Here is a 25,382-nt window from a genome sequence, read left to right as displayed (position 1 = left end):
ACACTAAATGTATAATAATCGTACATTATTTATGTCAAATTTCAAGTTATTTCATTGAAAAATGTAGAAGTTATAAGCAAATGACCGAAAAATGAGGCGTTCGCCCCACTGTGCGCCGGGGTTGCACCACTGCCGCGCCTCGCGCGATCGCCGCGCCGGACTTCCGGTGCCTTGCGCGATCACCGCGCCTCGCGCGGTCGCCGCGCCCGTTTCCTGCTGCGCCCGGCCGGACGCCTCTCGCATTTCGCCTCCACCTACAGGCGGGTGTTTCAAATCCGCCTCGAGTCCGGCTGTCCAGGCCGCGACTCGAGGACCGTTTCGTCGACGACCAAGCTGGCCGGGCCGTGGCCTGTCGACCGGTGGCGGACTCCGGTAGTGGTTTGATCTCGGGGCGGGGACCTTCGTCGGGGCGTCCCCCTTCTCGGTCCCTCCGTGCCCCGGGCCGTCATTCTGGTTGCGGGCTACGCGGCCTCCTGTTAGGTGCTCTGGTATCCCGGCTGTGGGCCCCAGCGTGACCCGCTCGTCGGCCGTCCGTCCTCCGTAGGCTTCCGGCTGTCCACCTGTAATATTCCCGCGGTGCGACTTTACGCCGTTACATGGATCCCTGGCTATCTGCTCCGCACCCTCGCTCATAACCTGTAAGTCTTACTAAAGGGTATAAATTTAGCCTAAAGGTAACGCTAACGCCTCGCCCGCTCGGGTGGAGGCACCACCCCTGACGCCCACCTCGGCCGAGCTACCATCCGGGCAGGGGACGTGACTAATGTCACGTCACAATTGTGTCCAAAAATACAGTAATACGTGAACGATGCTTAGAAAAGAATTGTAAACTGAAAACTGTTAACTGAATGAACTAGAGAAAGTATGTGCATCGATCGATCAAGTTTACGAGAAGAAGTAACGTGAAGAACATAAACTATGTATATATTGTAGATAGGAAAAGGTAAAGAAGGGAAGCGGTGCTCTCCATTACAGCGCCCTCCCTTACAGCGCCCTCCCTCGAAGACTCAGAGGACTCATATCAATTCATAACAATTACCACCTAAAAAAAAGACATTAAGAATGTAAAAAAATAACGCCAAGTATATTTTAGACAAAATAATTTCATAAATAATAGACAAATAAAAAAAATATTTATTTAAAAAACACAAAAAAATAAATATGATGGCATGAAAAAGAAGTAAAATCAAAGTATTATTTTAAGTATATTTGTTAGAGTAAGTAATATTTCGCAAGATATATATTTTGTGAGCTAGTTGAAGTTTGGAACGTTCCTGGAGCGATTTTTTAAAAACGATTTGTCCCATTTCTCCTTTGGCACAGAGCAACTTCTAAGTGCCACACACAAAATACATAAGAGACCGAACCGATACACCTTACGGAAGACACCCTTATACTCAAAAAACCTACCCCCGGACCACTTTAAATATTCTGGCTACGCTGAAAACGATTTGTTCCATTTCTCCTTTGGTACAGAGCAACTTCTAAATGCCACACACAAAATACATAAGAAACCGAACCGATAAACCCTGCGGAAAACACCATTATACTAAAAAAAAACCTACCCCCGGACCACTTTAAATATTTTGGCTACGCTGAAAACGATTTGTCCCATTTCTCCTTTGGCACAGAGCAACTTCTAAGTGCCACACACAAAATACATAAGAGACCGAACCGATACACCCTGCGGAAGACACTGTTACGTCCTGTTGACTCCACGATTTCTTTCTTTCCTGGAATCACTCATTTCATCACACGAAATAGACGGAAACCATAAAATAGCGGTTATCAATTGACGAAGCGGATGCACTCTAACTGTCATCGCTCATTAAATAGTAAATGACGAAAACCTACCAGAAGACTCGAGCCTAATAAAATAGGCAAATTATAGACTTGTTTGTCGCATTCCATGAAATTCCACGAAATAAAGCACGAAATTTCAATTATCTCGAAAATTTCGTGGCATAGGTCGCAATAAATTAAAAACGCCATAAGGATCTAGGTGATCTCTCGGGTCACGGGCGGATTGATCTCACGCTTTTCCGTGAAACGCGGATTTGACCTAAGACCCACGCTTCGCGGCGATTGATAAAGCTAAGCTTCTGGAAGGGACTGTCAAAGGGCAAGGTGATAACGTACTCGCCAATGAGTAGCCGCTAATTAGAAATTGCTTATAGGCAATGACAATTTTTGGGGAAACTCGCCAGGGGATAGGCGGAAAATCGAAACTTACGTCACGATCGAAAGAGAACTCCACCAATCAAATCAGATTAAAAAGTAATCCCGCCTCCTTAATTTTGTATAAAAATCGCGACTTTGCGCACTTGGAGTCACTTCTGATCCAGTTCGAAACCTTTGAAGCCGTATTTATCTATCAATCATTTCATCAGTCAGCCGTACTCCTCGCTTAAACATAAACCAGATTTCTGTTGCGTCGCAGCTTAACTGTCGCGAGTCGATTCTGTGCGCGTCAAGATCACGTCGCAGTCCCGAACCGAGTCAAACCTCCGTCCGAAAGAATCCAGCGTTATTGCCGCAATCACCTGAGACATTCCACGATCGCAACCATCAATAGTAAGTCTGAGATAACCGTTCGCTTGCCTATATTATATACATATACTATGTATATACACTACTATGTATATACATCTATACATAAATATATATATGTATATACAATATAACGAGAATACATAGAGGAAAGTACCCGATTATGAGATAGGCTCCTAATATGCGACAGCGAGGTTTCTGCTAAACTAATAGGCCCTATCTGTTGGTTCCACCATGAACTTATTGCCCTTGGGGTAAAACCTATTTAGTGGAAAATCCATTGTTTGATCGTGCGTGTAGTCGTTGCAGAGAAAGAAATTGTGAAATTGGATGTTGTCAAGTGCCATGGATATGAGTCTTTAAACCTTGTTTATTATATAATTAATAAATATTTGGCAATAAGTTCAGCATGCAGCGATAGAGTAAGGTCGTATTAATAGGAAAATACGGGATATGTTGAGTTACTTAATTGTAGAGATTAGATTTGGTGATCGCGAAACCGCAAGGCGTGGTGCTCGTAACATGAGATACTCAGGGTACTCCTGGGTTGCTGAAGTACGGGATATGTTGAGTTACTTAATTGTAGAGATTAGATTTGGTGATCGCGAAACCGCAAGGCGTGGTGCTCGTAACATGAGATACTCAGGGTACTCTTGGGTTGCTGAAGTATGAAGTCCTGAGTTGCTGAAAGTTATTGTATAGTAATAAAAGAAGAGAAAATACTATATTAACGTTAAGGGAAGGTTTATACGAATTTATAAGACTGTGCTGACCTTGATTTGAGGGGAAAGGGTGGAGGGGGAAGATTAGGTACAATATTGAGTACAAGTGGGTTTACGATTGTTGAAAATATGCTTCTCCATTACATTTGTCTTTCAAAAACTTTAAATAAAGATTTTTAATTGCAATATGATGTATTTTGCACTTTATTAGCGATTTCCCGGGGTCTCTCATATTAGGAGCACACTTTTTCGATTTTTTTGAAAGCTTATTTTTCACATTTTTCTAATTTTCAGCAAAATTAATATTTAAATTAAATTTTACATTTCAGCATCTTAAAGCTTATTAAATTCCCTTTAAAATGACCTACTATTTTTTTCAATTCTGCCCATAGACTTCCGGCAATCACACAAAATAGATATGGTATCTCATAATCGGGTACTTTCCTCTATATATATATATATATATATACATTTATTTTTAAAAGCCCTATTTCGGATTAAAAAATATAACCCGATTTTAGTGTATTCGCGAATTCACCGCCGCAAGTCCCTGGGGGCAGTTATCCGGAATCAGATAAATCGCAACAGGCACCCCGTATCGTGGAGCGACAGCTCCTCGGTTTATTTTTAAACGGTCTCCGCATATCGGCCACGCTATCCTCGATTCTCCCCCTTCACCATCTCTCTCATCTGTCTCCTGTTCCTTTACGTACCGGGTGTTCCCCGATACACCCGAGTCATCCCCCTTTCTGGAACCATCCTATTCTCCAGTTCCTTCCGAGGAACTTGCGGAGTTCCGGGAGAGATCACCATCCTTCAATTTTTTCCCGGTTCCTTTCGTATATCGAGAGGAATTTCTCGACAGAACTACTTCTCCCGCGCTTTCTATCTCGACCACCCTCTACCGTGACCGATCACCCTCTCCCTCCTTCTCCACCTCGAGTATCGAAATACTCGAGGAATTCTTGCCCCGAACCTTATCTCCTACCATAGAAATAATTTACGAATGTATAAACCTATAGCCAGTTAATAATCCTTTTGTGAAAACCATAGATTTGAATAGTTATTTCTTTTAAATAATTTTTTTCGATATTTTTGTTACGCTAATAATTATGCTATTAGAATAATTTTTATTTTATACATTAGTTTTATATAATCACACACATACACACCCCACGCTTATTCTTCACAATCCAATGTAAACTATTAATTTACTTACCAAATGTATTTTGACGGGGGGGATACAGATCTTTATAAAAATCCTCCCCGACCCTCCGAATCTGTGTAACACTCGTACCGGAACAAATGTCACTCCACACGCACACACCACACTCGCACGTACTTTATATATAATAATGATTTTTAATTTGTAATAATATTTTGTTCTTTTCTTTTTTTTAAATAAATGTTCTAATTACTTTGTTAAGATTAAACTCAATGTTTATTCATTATAAATAAGACCTCACTTTCATCCCTTAACCGCTCATTAAATCGCACAAGGTCCGATCCCTGGTACTAGGGATATTACATCCTTGACCGAAAACAGGGCCGCGAGTGCACGAAAACTCTCAGTAGGCGTAATAGCGTCCCTTCTGGACGTTGACCCACAACTGAAGTTTTCCCGAAAAGTGCATTCGACTCGAGGCACGCGCCCTTCTAGCGTGAACACGAGATAGCATAAGATCACGTTACGTCTTTCCATACCCCCTCCCTTGGATAGCCTTTCTTTCGCTATCCTTCAAACCAATATTCGTAAATTCCGGGGTTCTGACGTAACAACACCCTTATACTAAAAAAACATGCCCCCGGACCACTTTAAATATTCTGGCTACGCTGAAAACGATTTGTCCCATTTAGCACTTAGAAGTTGCTCTGTGCCAAAGGAGAAATGGTACAAATCGTTTTCAGCGAAGCCAGAATATTTAAGTGGTCCGGGGGTAGGTTTTTTTAGTATAAGGGTGCCTTCCGCAGGGTGTATCGGTTCGGTCTCTTATGTATTTTGTGTGTGGCACTTAGAAATTGCTCTGTGCCAAAGGAGAAATGAGACAAATCGTTTTCAGCGTAGCCAGAATATTTAAAGTAGTCCGGAGGTAGGTTTTTTTTAGTATAAGGGTGTCTTCCACAGGGTGTATCGGTTCGGTCTCTTATGTATTTCGTATTTGTCACTCAGAAATGTCTCTGTGCCAAAAAAGAAATGGGACAAATCATTTTTAAAAAATCGCTTCAGGAACGTTCCAAACTTCAACTAGCTTATTTTGTTCGTGAAATTGAATTTAAAGGAATATAAGTACGATATTTTATAAACTATCTCTCAAAATTGCAGTAGACTTAATATAAGATGCGGAAGACATTTAAAATGTATGAAATACAACGACATAATAAAATGAGAAGATATAAAATACAATAGATAGCGTAATGAAAGGTGCAGAAATTGAAAAGTGTTTAGTTGCATCGACAATAACCACTAAATTATGTGAGAAACAACAATCGAAAATGGAAATAATCTCCAGCAGCATCCTTGGTGTGCCTGGCGTATTGCCTATAATTTTAACAACAAAATAGTCTTCCGCACTTAAGTTTGTCAGTATGCCATAAGTATAAAGTATTTTATGTGTAATAAGGCAGACAGACAAATAATTTTCTACAATGTATCTTTCAAATTTATTACTATAAAAAGATAATTTGAATGTATTACATATACAATATAATAACATAAATTATTACTTAACATAATATTATTGTATAAAGTATAAAGTATTTTATGTGTAATAAGGCATACAGACAAATAATTTTCTACAATGTATCTTTCAAATTTATTACTATAAAAAGATAATTTGAATGTATTACATATACAATATAATAACATAAATTATTACTTAACATAATATTATTGTTTTTTAACTGGATTATACTTGATTCACACATGAGAAATACAAGGTTTAAGGTGATGCTGGAGTCGTCTGTATAACCGACAAAATTACCATTTTCTATTTTATCGATCTATATCTGTTTTTGTATAGACAAGAATATAGACAAGGATAACACTTACATTGCACGCACAAATCATTATATACACTATACTCTTATATTAGACTTCTAATCTCGATTTGGAGGGTTTATCGATGTTTTTCTTGTTGTGCAATTCAGGGAAACTCGTTTTCACGTTCGTATCAATGGTATATCTTTTGTATGAAGCACATCTTGTGATGAGTTGACAGCGATCGCTGTAACTCGAGACGCCATATTAGGATAAAAGTAGGTAAGGAAATCTGTAATTTCGTAATTTTTTCTCGTTTTCTATATAAAATCGGAGTTTCCTTGAATCATTGATGTATGTACTGCAATTATGGAGAAGCATTTTTAATTCTGTCAAATTAATACGACGCTACATGAGTAGAAAGAAAATGGTAATTTTATCGATAAAACAAACGACCTTTGACTGAAAATCGGTGTTTCCATCTTATTATTGTTTGTCATCTTAATACATGTTATTGCGATAAATATTACCACATGCCTTAGTGCCACACCCGTCACGGAATGAGGGAGGTTCCAGATTCGAACCCTGGCTGAGGTAATATTTTTAGCAATAAATTTAATAAATTAATTAAGATGCTTATATTATAAGTATCTAAAATTACATCAACTTTAGAATGACCAGAACCCTTGGTCGAAACTCGGTGACGATTTGTCACGACGATTATAATCGTTACCACGATTGCCAGTATAGTCAATTAAATTCTCAATTGTGTTAATTATTGACTGGCGAAGTAAATGTTACTTATTCGATTATAAGCTTTACCCATCCATTCATAAAAAAGCCGTGTAAGAGATTTTATTGTTGACATTTTTCCGCGATGCTGATTGGTTCTTTCATTGCGCTGACTTCGTGAGCATCTGTCATCGTATATTTTGACAGTTTTATGTGTATCAAGAGGTTAAGGACCAAAGCACATGACAGTCGTAGTCGTGGATGTAAGTAACGCACAAGCTTTGGCGTATCCTGATCTGTCAGGTCGGGGACTACGACCGTCGTATATCGTTACGCCATGTTATGTGCTTTGGCCCTAATCCATTCATAAAAAAGCCGTGTAAGAGATTTTATTGTTAACATTTTTCTGCAATGCTGATTGGTTTTCTCATTGCGCTGACTTCGTGAGCATCTGTCATCGTATATTTTGACAGTTTTATGTGTATCAAGAGGTTAATAATAAAATAGTAATAGTATAATGTTAAAGCGCGCGCGAAGCGGCGTCTGTGATGTCTAGTTAAATAAAAATTTAAAGAACACACAATGTATGGTTGGCCTATCAGAAAAATTCCTCTTTTACACGATAGATTTTAAAGTACGTTAATTGTGTGAGAATAATACTTCTATAAGTCTTTCTTGTAATATATCTTGGGATTATATTGTGTACATATTGACTTATATTCATAAATTAAACAAATAAATTCTTATCTTTGCAGTAACATTATCATTACTAGAACCATGATAAAATAGTTTATAAATTGAATTTGACTATTATCTTGCATAACACATTTTTTTTAATATTCTTGTTTGTATAGTATCTAAACTTCTGAAATGTAGTCTGTTCACTCTAATGCTGATGTCAGATCTAATGCCACCGAAGGCCTTTTCCGTGCCAGTAACGATGTGTAGGGATAGTCGGATTGGTCGGAAAACAAAAGGCTAAACACACACTCGATATATATAAAAGTATATTAGTACTTAAGCTTCAGAGAAGCTGTATCGCAGAACAAATATTCCGCACTTGTTCATAACTCGCACTAGTATCGTAAATCGTTATCTGAATAACAAAACTCGTAATCGTAACCGTAAGTATCTTTCGTTCGCGCCGAACTCACCGCGTACGTGCTTTCTACACGGGCTCTGCCACACGACTCCCCTCTCTTCCTACCATGCAGGGCCTCTTCAACTCGCGCCCTCTCTTGCCGACCGTGTTTATTACAGTTCGGCCAGCCTGACGTTAGGCCGCCCTCGGCCGTATTCGCCCTTAACGATAATTGACAACTTTTTACTAACTTCGTTTCATAAACAGTCGAAACCATAATCATAAGTGTACCATAAGACTTAAAATTCCGCATGTTAACATAAAATAATACCATACACATAAGAATGATACTAATCTTAAAATAATTTTAATAACGCCAATATAAATATTAACCAATCTAACGCCAATCTAAATATTAACCAATCTAACGCTTTCCTCTAATTAGGTCTTAATAACTAATCGCTTAATCGGAATTCTCAAAATTATCGCTCTCCTTTTCACTCGCACTCTCGATATCAGATTCTTCGCTTGAATCCGTCTTGTGATCTCCGTCGACTTTATCTCGCCACGGTTTTAAATTAGCGGCTTCCCATACGCCTGTATACGGTTTTTGCGACATCTGAAATCCTGATATCACCGATAACATACCTATCGTTTCGTAACGCCCTAATGACTCTATAAGGACCTTTATACGCGGGTGCTAATTTCCCTGGGCCAGTATCAAAATTCTTGACCATAACAAAATCATCTGTCTCGTAATGATGGGCTAGTTTTCGCTTCTTATTAACATAACCCTCATTATATTTCTGTACCTTATCGCTCGCTTTAGCACGTAATACCTCTAAGTCTCGTGATTGCGTCCCACTAGTCTCATCAACATAATTCTTAAGCGCATCGATTACATTTCTGCGTTGTCTAACTCCGAATAACAATTGACTGGGTGTCTCGCCTGTTGATCGATTTGGCGTATTATTAATGGCAAACTCAATTTCTCCTAAGGATTTATGCCAATCCTTGCCATCGTACAGTTTTCCTAAAGCGGGGCCTAATATTCGATTAACACGTTCTATCGCTATTAACACGTTCGCTTGGGGCGAGCCCGGGAAAATTCACTTCGGGTAAATGAGTAAATTACTACAGAAGTAACGCTATCACGTTACCTAACCTAACCTAAACGTAGTAAATTTCACAGTTTAGTCAGAAATATTTTGTACCACCACATCTGCGTTGCTCTCTTGCTGAACAACATCAAATATGTAATTAAAATGCATAAGTAGTCTAAATTTGCCTGAAAATGGATTTATATTTGTAAATTTTTATGCGTATTGTCGATGCTTTATACAGGGTATCTCTAAAGCCTGACCCAGCGCCCTGGATCTTGGAAACGGCTTTAGATATGGAAAAATGTTTCAGATAAAAGTTGTAGGATATAAAGGGGGGCAGATGATGAAAATATGGACTTGACCTCGAATGACTTTTTCAAGGCCAAGTCAATGTGATCAAAGTTTTTTTAAATGGAACCCCCATTTTTTATTACATATTCTTGTAGCCCTTGTCGAGACCTTTTCAAAACAACATAATAAAGCCCTCTTTCATCAAGGACTTCCTGAGGTATTTTAAATTTTGTTATGCTACTTTTAATAATAAAATATGAAATATCTCGTAAAATATTCATTTTTCGATGACTTCACCTTAATACTTTTTTACATAGAATAATGAAAAGAATCAAATAATAGAGGAAAGTACCCGATTATGAGATAGGCTCCTAATATGCGACAGCGAGGTTTCTGCTAAACTAATAGGCCCTATCTGTTGGTTCCACCATGAACTTATTGCCCTTGGGGTAAAACCTATTTAGTGGAAAATTCATTGTTTGATCGTGCGTGTAGTCGTTGCAGAGAAAGAAATTGTGAAATTGGATGTTGTCAAGTGCCATGGATATGAGTCTTTAAACCTTGTTTATTATATAATTAATAAATATTTGGCAATAAGTTCAGCATGCAGCGATAGAGTAAGGTCGTATTAATAGGAAAATACGGGATATGTTGAGTTGCTCAATTGTAGAGATTAGAAAAAACTTTAAATAAAGATTTTTAATTGCAATATGATGTATTTTGCACTTTATTAGCGATTTCCCGGGGTCTCTCATATTAGGAGCACACTTTTTCGATTTTTTTGAAAGCTCATTTTTCACATTTTTTTAATTTTCAGCAAAATTAATATTTAAATTAAATTTTACATTTCAGCATCTTAAAGCTTATTAAATTCCCTTTAAAATGACCTACTATTTTTTTCAATTCTGCCCATAGACTTCCGGCAATCACACAAAATAGATATGGTATCTCATAATCGGGTACTTTCCTCTAATATTAATTTTTACATTTTGCAATATTGCAAAATTAAATATTTCTACAAAATACAAATAATTTTTTTTGCAAAAATCGATTTCTTTTATTATTTTGCGTATAAAAATATAAAGTCATCGAAAAGTGAATACTTTACGAGATATTTCATATTTTATATTAAAAATATCATAAAATTTAAAATATCTCAGGAAATTCTTAATAAAACAGAGCTTTATTATAGTGTTTTGAAAACGTCTTGACAAGGGCAAGAATATGCAATAAAAAATGGGATATTTTATTTAAGAAAACATGGATCACATTGACCTGGCCTTGAAAAAATCGCTCAAAATCAATTCCATATTTTTATTATCTGTCCCCCTTAATATCCTACAACTTTTATCTAAAACATTTTTTCATATCTAAAGCTGTTTCTGAGATTCAGGGGGCTGGGTCAGACTTTAGAGATACCCTGTATAATAACTATAACTATAGTTATATTTCAAATATATAATTATGTCTACATTATGTTTTTTTTATTTAGAAAGTGCTCTACTGTGTAAAGCAACGGAAAATTGAAAAAAAATTGAAAAAAAGTTGAGCAAGCCATTAAAACTTGGCTGAGACGTGCAAAAGAAAGGGCAGGGAAAGAAGCAAAATAAAATAAAACATATTCTTCATTGTAAACATTTGCATTTGCACATGCAATTTTTGAATTTATTTTATTTTTGCTCATTTTGAATTATTTTTGTTTTTAAACAATGCAAAAGTGTGAAGTTGGAATAAAATTTCTAGAAAATCTGAGAATTTTTTTTGCAAAATTTGAGTAAACACCTTTATTAAAATTTTAACATTAGTTTTTATAACTATTTTGTACAAATTGCCGTTTTCTTTAAATAATTTGCAATACGCGTGTGCAATACGTTTAACAATGTGTGTATGTGTGTGTGGATACATACATATATACATTCATATATGTATATATAGATAGATAAGGATACTTTATTATCCCAAGGGGTCTAAAAGGGCGTTTTTTAGGGACGTACCCAACCCTGTACAATCTTACAACATCTTTTTCAACACACAAGAGCGTTTTGTAGGGACGTACCCAACCCTGTATAAACTTTTATCTTTCCTGCCCCGGCCTGGCCATACGCGGCATTTTACAATCTCATACCCTCCCTCCCCTCCTCGTCCTCTACCCTTTCACCCTCTACCTCACCACTCCATTTCCCTTGGCCTCCTCGTCTCATCTCAACTCTCTATCGTCTATCCAAATCCTCCTATTTGTAATTCTAACCTTCCTTTCTTTCGCCTTCTTCTCCTTCGCCTTCTCCACAATCCTCCACCTCGTTCTCCTCTCCTCCATCGTTAAGTCTTCATCCATCCCCACTTCCCATTTCCTCCTAATCTCCCAACTCTTTTCTAAAATCTCCTCCCTATCCCTTTCGTCCTCCACCTCCACTAACATCACCACTCTTCCCCCTCCCCCTCCTTTCCAACACCCCTTTCACCCTCATCCTTCTCCCTAAAGCCCTCTCTGCTATTCCCTCAATCAACTCTCTCCTTTCCTTTGAGTCCCTTCCAACCACCCCTCTCCAAACCAAGCTCCTTCTCCTCACCTCCCTTCTTTCCCGCTCCTCCTCTTTTTCTCTCTCTCTCTCTCTCTCTCTCTCTCTCTCTCTCTCTCTCTCTCTCTCTCTCTCTCTCTCTCTCTCTCTCTCTCTCTCTCTCTCTCTCTCTCTCTCTCTCTCTCTCTCTCTCTCTCTCTCTCTCTCTCTCTCTCTCTCTCTCTCTCTCTCTCTCTCTCTCTCTCTCTCTCTCTCTCTCTCTCTCTCTCTCTCTCTCTCTCTCTCTCTCTCTCTCTCTCTCTCTCTCTCTCTCTCTCTCTCTCTCTCCTCTCCTCTCCTCTCTCGCTCTCTCTCGCTCTCCTCCCTTAATCTCCTTACTTCTTCCTCCCTTCTCTTTACTATATCCTGATCTTTCCCTCCCTCTCCCTTACCTCTCCCTACAGCCCCCTCTTTTCCTACCTTCACTCTTCTTTCGCTCTCAGCTTCTTTCCATCTTGCCATCCACTCTGCACCCAGCCTCTTCTTCGTCATATCCTCGATCCAGTTCCTCATCCTCTCTCCCTGTAAACCCTAGCTCCCTCTGTACCTTCATTTCCTCCTTCCTGTACTCATCCAAATCCTCGCTCCACCTCACCCCCCTCTCGTCATCCTTCCCTTCTCTCCTGCCATCCTCCCCTGTCATCCCGCTCTCCGCCCTTTTCAACCCTTCTTCCTCTCTCCTTCCTTCCTCCGTTTCAATCGCCATCCCCTTCATCCTATCGTCCTCTCTGCTTCTCCTTCGCCTCCATCGCCAACTCTTCCCACCACTCCCCTGAGTCGAACCGGCACTCTTCTTTCTCCTGTCGCCCTACTTCTCCCCCTCCACCTTCACTCGCCTGCCTCACCTCAATCCTCCCGCTCTCTCTCTCGCTCCCTTCTCTCTGCCCTCCATAATCTTTCTAATCATTTCTTCCCCTATCTTCTTCATCCCCCTTGCCCCAACTCCTCTATCCACTCCATATCCCCCCGTTTTTCCTACTGTTCGCCTTTCTTCTTCTCTTTCTTCTCCTTCGCCCTTCACACCCTCCCTTTTTTCCGTCTTTTCTCTGCTACCCTTCTCCCGTCCTCGTGCCCTCTGTCCTCGATCTCCGCTCCTGTGACGTCCAAATACCCCTCTCGTCCTCTCTCTCCTTTCACCCGTCTTGCAGCGGCCAGTCGTCCCTCTCGATGCCTTTCTCCTCCTCCTGTAACCAAACTTTTCTCAGCTCGCACCTCGCGATCACCTCTCTCTCCTCTTCTCTACGTCTCTTCTAACCCCCGTACGTTTACGTGCGTGTGTGTGTGGTGTGTGTGTGTGTGTGTGTGTGTGTGTGTGTGTGTGTGTGTGTATCTCCCGCCACTCTCTTCCTTCTCCATTACTTACTTTTATTCTTTTCTCCACCTTCACCTTCTCCTTCTCTCCCTTTCTTCTAACCCTTTTCTTAACTTTTTTCCGTTTTCTTCCACTTCCTCTGCATACGTTCGCCCGAGCACACTCTTCGTCTGCCGACACACGTGTTTACCCTGTGCTCGCTTCTCAATCGATCTCTCCACCTTTCATCGATCAATCGATCTCCCTGCTGGCCTCTCATTCGTCGCTGCGTCAATCGATCTCCTTGCTCACCTCTCATTCGTCACTGCGCCGCGTGCGCTGTGCACTGCTTTACGTCCGTTCGCTTCTCACACCGTCTCCTCACACCGACGGTATCTCTCTTCTCCTCCTTACCGACCCATTCTCTCACTCACCGTGCGCGCTAGCTCCGTGCACCCCAAACGCCGAACCTCGACGCCCCGCAGTGGTGCCAACTCTTTTGGAGTGGTCGACACCCCGCGCCGTCTCGGTCCCAGCTGGAGCTCACCTCTGCCACGCCACCTCTACGCCGTCCGACCAACCATACGTGCCGCGCGCCACCATCCTGTCAGGCTGAGTCATGATCCACGTCATTACTCTTTTTCCTCAGTCCCTCGCCTCTGACGTCCCTGCCTTCTCTTCCTTCCTTCTCTACATCCTAACCTCCAAATGCTTTTTTCTGAATTTCCAACTTCACTCTCTAGCCACATCGTCCTCGGAGCCTTCTCCACTTCCTCGACCTCATCCGTACCTCCTCCATCAACTCCACCACACTACTCCATTCTCCTTGCCTTTCTCCTTGTCAAAAACCTCTTTCTCTCTCCACTTAACTCCGGGCCATCCGTCCGCTTCGTCACCAACGATGACATCCCCCATGTATGTATATATTTTATATAATTTTTAAAATAAATGTATTATTTTAAAATATTTATATATAATAATCAGGAATGCCTATGGGAGTCAGACGCGGTTATCAGTGCGTAAAAGAATCGTTAAACGATTTATTCAATATTCAGTTCAATATTCATACGTTTCGGCTCCGGATTGAGCCATCTTCAGTGAAGTATATAAAAAATAATAATTAATAATTACTCCCCTTCTCCTTGTTGGTTCGGTGAGTTTCAAGATTGAAAGATTCCAAAAAACAACATTGACTCTCGAATTACTGTCTGTAACAGAGATCCAGAGGCGACAAAGGTATTCAAAATTTTAGTCAGTAAAATTATCTTGTAATTCAAGTCAATTTACGAAATATGGTTAAGCTCACCCGATAGCCAAAAAGAACGAGAGTATTACAAAGCCATGTGGAGTATATAACGAGTCTTCCGAAAAGGTACAACATTGTATAACGAGATAAAATCAACGAGCTTGTCAAAAAGGCAGACATGATTCTAACGTCAATTAAAATTCGTCATGTCACGTTCACAATAACCAACCGTGACAAATAAAATATGAAACCATAAAGGGTCGCCAATATAAACATTTAGAAACTGAAGGCGGTGGTAACTCTTAAAGTTGACGTTAGAATCATGTCTGCCTTTTTAACAAGCTCGTTGATTTCATCTCGTTATACAATGTTGTACCTTTTCGGAAGACTCGTTATATACTCCACATGGCTTTGTAATACTCTTGTTCTTTTTGGCTATCGGGTGAGTTTAACCATATTTCGTGAATTGACTTGAATTACAAGATAATTTTACTGACTGAAATTTTGAATACCTTTGTCGTCTCTGGATCTCTCTTACAGACAGTAATTCGAGAGTCAATGTTGTTTTTTGGGATCTTTCAATCTTGAAACTCACCGAACCAACAAGGAGAAGGGGAGTAATTATTAATTATTATTTTATATACTTCACTGAAGATGGCTCAATCCGGAGCCGAAACGTATGAATATTGAACTGAATATTGAATAAATCGTTTAACGATTCTTTTACGCACTGATAACCGCGTCTGACTCCCATAGCCATTCCTGATTATTATTTTAAATTTCGGGAGTCCAATACTCATTATTTGATATTTATATATATTATATTTCATTGTTTTTACCCTTTTAATGTAAATTACAATTCTGGATGTTTCCTTTTATCATGTTCATAGGACGTCCATCGGAAATCCTGTGGACATGTTTTACGAATATAAGCATGTCCACCAATTTCATAAACAGATATACTATTGACGTCCATAAAATGTCCAAAGGAATTAAACGGATGGCCTATGGACATCCTCAATATCCTTAAAGGACGTCTTATGGATGTCCATCGGATATCCGTGTGCTGTCTGGGCCAATTATTTTCTGCTTTAAAAAAAGCATAAACTCTATTTCCATTATCTTTTTTTAACTATATGGTTACAAAAGATAATAGAAATAGAGTTTACGCTTTTTTAAAGCAAAAAATTATTGGTATAACTATATGGTTAAGAAAGATAATCGAAATAGAGTTAATGCTTTTTTTAAAACAGAAAATAATTGGTATATATTGCAAAGTCTATATAAATACAAAGTCAAATAATAGCACACAAATAAAGTAAAGCGCCAGACTATTATGAGAAGTTGCTGTTATACTGCACTATTACTGTAATTCCATGCACTTACATCACTACGCATGATCATGTGCGTCTACATCATGTTGGTATAACAGACATCCTAACCACGCAACTGTAAATTTTAGTACTTAGTAACGTTTTTCCTAAAATTGAGAGCGACAGTTTCAACTTGCAGATTCATGTTTTACGCACTAAAATACACAAATTTGTGAAGTTTCACCCAAATCGGTAAGGAAGCCCCTCTCCTTCATAATTACCTTAAAAAATAATTATGTTAATGTTATATATAATATTCCCAAACGATAATTTAATTATAATTATATTGCATAATCTTACCTTGTTAAAAACTTTCTTACCAAAGAGTTTGCCATACTCCAAAATAAAGTCTCAGTGTAACAGAATTCAAAAAGTTAGTATCTAAATAGAGAGAATTGTGTATGCGCTCAATCATAAGAAAATTCATTATCCGCCAGTCTTCAAATATCTGCAGAAAAAAATCCTCTGATGACTGACAATAAATATAAAAATTCGAGGTAAAGTTTGCATTAAAAATATAAACTGGTTTGTCCACCACTTCCAAAAACTTTGCTATTTAATTTTTATTATGATATATTTAGATTAAATATTAATTAATCCTTTTAGAATTTAACCTTTTTTGTGTTTGAGAAGAACATATTTAATTTAATTATTTTTTAAAATGTTAGAGATTGCAGAATACGAATATTTACCAAAATTTATTTTGTTGTTATTGCTTTCGTGAATAATTAAAATATTTCCAGACACCAAGATATAAAATCAACGTCTATTATGATATAATGGACTCGATTCAATTAATATTTTAACTTGCCTACAATACGAATTGCGCTACAGATCACTTTCTCGTTCTCTTCAACTTTTACAAGACAGCAATTTACAAGACAATTACAAGACAGCATATACATACGTGAGTAATTTTGGATGCACCTTCCTTCTTAAAGATCTCCTCGGTATCCCTCCGGTTAATATATAATATTATATGATATATTGATGAACACACACACACACACACACACACACACACACACACACACACACACACACACACGCACACACACACACACACACACACACACACACACACTCTCTCTCTCTCTCTCTCTCTCTCTCTCTCTCTCTCTCTCTCTCTCTCTCTCTCTCTCTCTCTTTCTCCCCCTCTGTCACGTACTACGTTTACGCGAGCGTTACTTCTGTAGTAACTTACACGATAATTCCTCCACGTAAACGGGGGTTCTGTAGTAACTTATGATAATTCATCACGCGTAAACGAGTGAATTATCGTAAGTTACTACAGAAGTAACGCTCGCGTAAACATAGTAACGGTCACGACTGTCACTACATATCTCCGACCCACTGATATTTCGCCTCTTGTGACACCCACATCCTAATTTCGTGGCACTTCGACCCTTGCGTGACGCGACCGAAATTCGGAATTGAACGATCGTACTTAGTATTTAATGATGAGAGACCACGGTGTTACGCGCAAACGCGATATGTATTTCTAGGTTATAACTAACTGACAGCGCGCTGTCTGCGCGAACGCACTGAGCGACGAGCGCACACGTACGCGTATATGCTGTCTTTTTTCAGTGTAGCAACATTATCATGGAGGGGACCCGGGGGGACGCTCGAGATGTTCTCAAACGCCATCTATCGGGGCAAAAGAGAACCGTGCGGAGATGATGACGACGACGTATCTGAATTGTAAAATTTAGCATTTCAGACTTTGCATTGTAATATCTCCACTCGTAGGGCACGTAGCGGAAAAATAAAAATACTCTTATTATATAATTCAAACCCAAGCTATCTATTGGGTCTACTTAGAACTTGATCGGTTGAGCGGTTATTGAGATCTCAAAATCTCGGGTACTCGCAACTCGTGCGTTCGCGTAAAAGAGTCACGGTGCGGTCTCGCTTCGCGTGTACTTGGCGCGAGACACTACCGTGTCTCTTGATGTAGACTGACTCACTTTTACCAGTAGTCAACACAAATACAAGTGGCAAAACCTCACCTCCAACTGCCCCATGAACAGTATACATTTGACAGAATATATTAGGAACAACGCGAAATGTACCGTCAGTATACCAAACATCACACGAACGTAATGCATTCAAATTTCGTTCAGTTGCGAAAATCAATATTCTCTCAGTTTTTTTCTTTGTCTTATATAATGCTACAATTACTTTGCAAAAATAATTCATTCTTCCACGTATTGCAATAACCGTCAGTCACTACAAAATCAGCAATAGTAGGATTCAGTGGTACATTTTGGTTAGCATGTCGAATACGGCAACCGTACAACTTAGATCTCTTCGGCTTGGAAGCTGCCCAGCAGCTGCCACAGACACATCAGCAACAGACGCAGCAACAATAACTCCTGTCGGCTCCTGAGTTTCTTTTGCTTGCTTTCGTAGTTTAGCCATTACCTTCATAACCTCAACTTTGGCAGCATGAGAATGATCAAATTCTTCAGTTACTTCGCCTATAAAATCATTAATATCATCAATAACAAAATCAATTGCGTACTATAGCGCACAATAATACTAACCTCCTTTTTTAGTAAATGTATAGCAGCGTTCACGACATTTACCGGTTTTATGTAAAATACATCACCAAATATATTTTCCAGCACCCTCATGATGAAATACATATATATCCGCGATGAACAAGATTTCGGCCTTTCTGATTTGTCACAAAATGCAGCGTTATTCTCAATAATTCACAATCAATAGAAAACTTCTTTGCAAAAGTAAGGCACGTAATGAAATATCACCAAAAATATGTGCTGATTCCCGGATATGTATGTGTAGACAGTACACGTATAGACAGTACATGCGTAGGCGGGGGGGCTGACGCCCCTCCCCGCATGCAGGGATAGGTAAGGGTGTATCTACAACCGGCGGGATTTTTAAACTGGGATGCTAATGAACAGGACGTTTTTGACAAGGGCTCAAATTTTTCGGAACATTTAGAGTGGGATTTTTTTTGTTGGGATCATTTTCACCGAGAGATATTGACCAGACACCAAAATATACATTAGGTTAGCCACCTTCGATGACTTTGACATATGTTGTCATGCCCCTGAGTAATCTTTCCTTATAACTTAATCGTCGCTCATTACTTATTTAAAAGTTATAAACAAAGAAAGTTTGAGAAATTTGCAAGTTTGTGTCAGTGCTACACATATTAGCAAATTACTGTTCTTAGCACTGAAAAAATAACATATTACTGCAGCATATACTCGTGCGAACTTTTTTCGGATAATGGCAGCAATGCCATTACATGATAATATTGCGTTTGATATAGCAACTAGCTTTTTCGCCCGCGCTTCACGCGGGCTCAAAAGCTCTGCCTTTTGAGATATATAATATACTGGTTACCTGGGGCTTCGCCCGAGCGTCTTTTTTTTAAATGATTTTATTTGTGTTATTACATTTGTGTTCTAGCTAATCTTATTCACCAATGTATGATTCATAAACACATATTTTCAATAGCTCTTCACGTCACCCATAAGGTACTATTATTAACGCGTTTTTTTTTAGTGGTCAATACCAACCTTCCTTTAATGATACTCTATATAAAATTACATGTATAGCTTATACACTTTTTGAGCAGAAATCGGTAACCCCTTCACCGATTCTCGCCAAATTCAATAACAACCTTCCTTAAATGATACTGTATCCATCAAATAACTTATACATTTTTTAGGCAGAAATCGGTAACCCCTTCACCGTTCCTCGCCAAATTCAAAACAACATTTTTTTAATGATACTCTATATAAGATTATATGTACAACTTATACACTTTTTAGGCAAAAATCGGTAACCCCTTCACCGATCCTCGCCAAATTCAATACCAACCTACCTTTAATGATACTCTATCCATTTAAAAAAAAAATTAGCTTGATATCTCAAAATTTGCGGAAATTAGACAAATCACGTAGATTTTTTTAGACAGAAATCGGTAACTCTTTTATTATTAACAATTTTTTGAATTCTATTATTATATTATATTTATTTAATCCTTGCCTTGCGGCTTAGGATGACTTCCGTCAACCCTTACATAAATTTACGCTTTCTCCTTTACATACATACATTTATATTTCATTTACAATTTACTAGCATTCTGTCTTTCCATTTCCCCTCCCACTATTCTTCTTCCGTCCCCTCCCCCCCTTCCGCTTCCCTTCTAACCTTTTCTATCCATTTCATTACCTCCAGTCCATTTCCTTCCTCTCCTAAAAATACTTTTAACTGTATCTCATTTTTTGTCGCTTCGCATTCTTTTAGTATATGTTCTATATTCTCCTCTTCTCTTTGGCATATTCTGCATCTTCTATCCTCTTCCCCTCTCCAATGTTCACTGCTTTTTACCTCGCTCCCACATCTGTATCTGGCTATCAACATTCTATCTTTTTTCTTCTTCTTCCCTAGTAGATACTTTGGTAGCTCCTCTGTTACAATCTCTTTATAATTGCTATTGTATCTTGACTCGTTTATCCTTATTTGTCTCTCTTCCTTCTCTTTTTCCTCTATTCTCCTTACGAGGTTCTCCGCCGCCTCCCCGTCCTCTGCCTCCATTTCTTTCCCTAGCTGCTCCTTCTCCATTCCTGCCTTCTCTATTAGTTCTCTTCTCTTCATCTCCCATTTGCTTTCCTCTTTCCTTGGCCTGCTCCTCTCTAGATCTAGATCTTTTATACATGCTTGAACTATTTTCTTTTCTGACTGTCTCGCCTTCTCCTCGTACCTCACAGCTCTCCTTATTGCCCTCATTTTTATTTCCTTTATTTTGGCCTCTTCCGATATTATGTAATTCGGGGTTCTTCTATCCAATCCTAAAATCCATTTAACGTACTTTCTTTTTATTTTATCTAATCTGCTTTCGTATAACCACCCCCATATTTCGGCTCCATATAATGCCACGCTTTCTACCAGTGCCTCAAACATTTTCATCCTTCTCCCGAAATCCTCTTTAAATATTCTCTCGCCTATGCTCCATGTCCTCTTCATCGCTATTGTAGCCTTTTTCATCCTATCCTTTATATGATTCTCCGCTCCTCCATTCTTCTGTAGTATATATCCTAGATACTTTATTTCTTTGACCTCCTCTATTTCCTCCTCCCCCCATTTCCATGCCCTCTTCTTCCTTCTCCCCCCCGCTCTCTCGAACACCATTATTTTTTATTTCTCTGGGCTCAAACTCAAGCCTTTTCCTTCCAAATACTTCTTGAATCTTCTCATCATTTCCTTCAATTCCGCCTCTTTCGTCGCCATTAACACTACGTCATCCGCGTATGATACTGTCCAGAATTTTTCCTTCCCTATCACCAGTCCTCCTGCTTGTCCTTTTTCCATTCCTTCCTCTAAATCCATGATGTATACATTGAATAGATTCGGGCTCAACGGGCATCCCTGTCTCAATCCGTTTATTGTCCAAAATTCCTCTGTCTTCTTGTCTCTTATCTTCACTACATTTCTCGTTTCTTTATATGTCTCCATTATTCTTCGCCTCAAATTACCTTCAATTCCTATCTTCTTCATTATTTCATTCAGTTTTCTTCTATCCACTTTATCGAAAGCTGCTCTGAGATCTACAAAGAATGCAAAAATCTTTCCACTTTTCTTACTCAGCTCCTTATTCGCTACATAGTTTACTGTATATACTGCATCCATCGTTCCTCTATTCCTTCTAAACCCGAATTGCACTTCCCTTAACTTAGACTCTATCTCTTTCTCCAATCTGGCATTTAGGATACTTGCATATATCTTGTACGCCGTATTCATTAGCGTAACTCCTCGGTAATTTTTTGGGTCGTTTCTCTCTCCTCTTTTGTATATTGGGCTGATCATACCTTTATTCCAATCTCCCGGTATACCCTCTCCTTTCCAGATTCTGTTAATTAGCTTCAGGAATTCTTCGCCTACATCCTTTTGCATAAATCTCCACGCCTCGTTCTCAATCCCGTCCTCTCCAGTTGCCTTTCCCATCTTCAGTTTCTTTAGTACTTCGATCACCTCCTCCCTTGATATTTCTTCGACTCCGTTTATACTCTCCGTCCTCGTGCCGTCTTCTTCTTCCTCGTCTTCTATGTCTAGCACCACTCTTTCCTCCGTCCCTCCCAACATTTTCATGAAGTGGTCTCTCCATTCCTCCATTTGTATCTCCTCGCTTATCCCTTCATTTTTCTTTTTCTTATATTTATTTATATACTTCCAGGCTTCCGCTTCGTTTTTAATGTTCCTTATCCTTTCTTCTTCCTCGCTTTCGTGCCTCTTCTTCTGCTCCTTACACCATTCCTTGTGCTCCTTTCTTTCCCTCACAAACTCTTCTTTTCCGATCCTTCCCTTTTTCCAGTTCCTCATCGATTTTCTCAGCCTTCTTTTCCTTTCCTTCCATTCTTTATTATACCATTCTCTTCTTCCTAATCTCCATGGTATTATTCTTTTCTTATGCTTCGTTATAGCGCTCTTTACTTTTTCTTTCATCTCCTTCCAGATATCTTCCGTATCTGTTTGTGTACTCGCCCATCCTTCACATTTCTCATGATATTCTTTCCTCCCTTCTTCTGTCCAGTCGCTTCTTTCTAATTCTATTTCTTTCTTCCTTCCACCTGCCTTCATCACCTTTGGTCCCATCAACTCCACCTCCAGCGGAACATGATCCGATTCCGTTCTGATTCCTTCTTCCACCATATTTATTTCTTCTCCTGCTCTATCATTCCCTAGGACATAGTCTATAACCGATGATCCCAAATCTCCTATATAAGTCCATCCCCCTTCTCTTCCGAAACTCCCGTTTAGTATCGCCCATCCTCTTTCTTCTATTTTATCTATTAGTATACGTCCTTCCCTATTTATAACTTTATCTACCGAGTTTCTGGTCTCGCTCCTCTTTTCTATCTCTTCTTCCTCATTCATCGGTCCTCCTCTGCTTCCCGTTCTCGCATTGAAATCACCTCCTACTAGCAACCATTCTTCGTCCTCTTCTTGTATCTTCTCCCTTAGTGTATCCATCGTATCTTCCATCTTTTGACTGTATAACGTGATTATTCTCCATTTGTTTCCATTATATTCTACTTTTATTTCTGCCACTTCGTCGCTAATCTCCCTAGTCTCTACCAATTTCAAATTCTTGTTGACCGCTGTTATTATCCCTCCTTTTGCTCTTCCTTTTCTGTGTTCTCTTTTCGCTGGTATACAATTCCAAATAAATTTACTGGACAGTTTATTTTTAATCTTCCTCCATTTATCGTCCTCCACCCATGTCTCCACTAGTCCTATCACATCAAAATTTTCCAAATAATTCCATGTTTCCTCACATTTCTTAATTAGTCCCGCTACGTTCCAGAAGCATATCCTTAATCCCCCTTCTTTTTCCGCCTTATTTTCTTCTTCTCCCTCCTCTCTCACTCTCCCTCTCTCCCTCTCCCAGTCTTTACTCTTCTCTACTCTTTCTGAAAAACATCTCTGTTTTCCAGCCTTTCGGTGCTTTCATTCCATTTCTTTTCACAATTGTCTATCCATATTCTTTGGTATCCTACCGTTGCTTTCTTCCCCTTCTCTCTCTCCGCCTTTACTATACTCCATAGCTGCTTTTGTATTTGCCTCTCTGTTGCCGTCAGATCATCATCCATATATATCTTTCTTGCTCTTCCTATCTCCTTCCTCTTTGACATTATTTCTTTTTTATCCTCCCATCTATTAAATCTGACTAGCGTCATTTTGTATTCTCCCCGGCCAATTACCTGCACTTCATCCACTTCCACCTTTTTTTTGGAGATTTCTTCAAGTAATTTCACCATCCTCTCCCTTCCTTCACCTCCACTTTCTACTTTTATTCCTTTTACAATTATGTTATTCTTCCTTCTTCTCCTTTCGGCTAATTCAGCGTTTCTTTCCATCTCTTTCATTCTCTCCATTAGTTCTCTGCTCTCTAGCTTTTCGCCTCCGCAATTCTCCGCTTTTTGTGCTTTCTCCTCCAACTGTTTTATTCTGTTTTCTAAATTCGCTTTTTGCCCTTCCCAAAGCATTTCTCTCTTTCTATATTCCTCCCTCAGGACGTGTATTTCTTTCATTATCTCTTCTTTATCCTTCTTTTTTTCTCTTTCTTGTTCCTCCATTTTTTTTAAGATTTCTTTCAGCATTCTTTCCGCCTCCATGCCTTCTTCTTTCCCTTCCTCTCTTTTTATTTTGTTTGGCGGCGATCTTATTACCCTTTTTTCTTTACTAAAATTTTCCAGTATTTCCTTTTCGGCCCTTTCTGCTATTTCTTTTTCTTCCTCCCTTCCTCTTTTTTTTATGTATTCTACAATTGTTCCTTGGCTTCCTGTCCTATCTCTTACTCTTGACAGCTCCTCCGCTCTCGTGGGCCTGCCTCCTGTAGTTCTACCTTTTTCTATCGTCCCCTTCTCCTTCTCGTCTTTAGTATCTTTTTTCTTGCCTTCCCCCTCCTTCTCATCCATCTAAGTCTTCTTCTCGTTTTTGCTATCTCTTCAGCACCTCTTTCCTCCTGTCACTCTCTTCTTTATCGACGCGTGACGCCTCGCGGTGCTCTGGCTTCGGTTTCTCCGTGCTTGTTTCCGCTTCTATCACCTAACCTCTAAATAGTCGCAGCAACACAGAATCCCCGAAATTCGGCCGCAGCTCAGCCTCCACAACGCCAATTTATATCTGCAGTCCGTCCTGCATATCTGTGCATGCAAATTACCTGAAACAAATTCGCCCCACGGCGAAGGAACGGCAGTTAAGCTCGAAAAAATACTGCCGCGTTTGACCAACGTGTTTCTCTCTACTTACTCAGTACCGGAAACTTTCTTGAATTCTATTATATTCCTCAGTTTTATCTACCCCTATTTCATATATAATATTTTAAGATTTGGTTGATTAGGAAAATCTGAACAGGAAAAGTCATTAAGTACGACTCTTTTAAAGAATTTAAAATTTTAGATATCCCGAATTTTTTTTTCAAATTGAGTTGTAGCACAATGGCACATAGCCTATGTTACTCAGGAAGATATAAGTTATCCACCAGTGCAAAAATTTTTGAAATCGATTCAGTAGTTTCTAAGATTACCCTGAACAATGGTACAAACAAACTTTTCCCCTTTATATAATAGTAGAGATTACAGAAACAAAAAATGTAATTTATTCTTTTTCATATTTTTTAATAAAAAATTAAGGTCCACCTCCACCCATCCCCGTTTATATATGTACTGTCTATACACTGTGTACCTCTGGACAGCATTGTACTTTCCACGCAAAGCGAGATTTACCCTACCCCACCTTATTCTTACTTATAGAGCGAAGGTCTATCTTTGTATAGTTCGGTTTTCAAGTTTCCATGCTAACCGAGGCCCACCCACCCCCGCTTACATGTGTACTGTCTATGCACACATATCAGCAAATTACTTCCCGTAGCACTGACCCAAACTTGCAAATTTCTTAAACTTTTTTTGTTT

The 25,382-nt window shown here is 39.2% G+C and overlaps 1 pseudogene; it reads right to left on the bottom strand.

Annotated features, from left to right (window-relative positions):
- Positions 1-20,073: 20,073 nt before the first annotated feature.
- Positions 20,074-23,163, bottom strand: LOC139784771 (uncharacterized; annotated as a pseudogene).
- Between the last annotated feature and the right edge of the window lie 2,219 nt (positions 23,164-25,382).

The sequence above is a fragment of the Temnothorax nylanderi genome, unplaced genomic scaffold (assembly GCF_030848795.1).
Source record: "Temnothorax nylanderi isolate EJ_2023f unplaced genomic scaffold, tnyl_v1.0 TNYL_tig0674_pilon, whole genome shotgun sequence".
NCBI classification, from domain to species: Eukaryota; Metazoa; Arthropoda; class Insecta; order Hymenoptera; family Formicidae; genus Temnothorax; species Temnothorax nylanderi.
The sequence above is the reverse complement of the archived record's forward strand: the minus strand, read 5'-3'. Positions and strand labels throughout refer to the sequence as shown.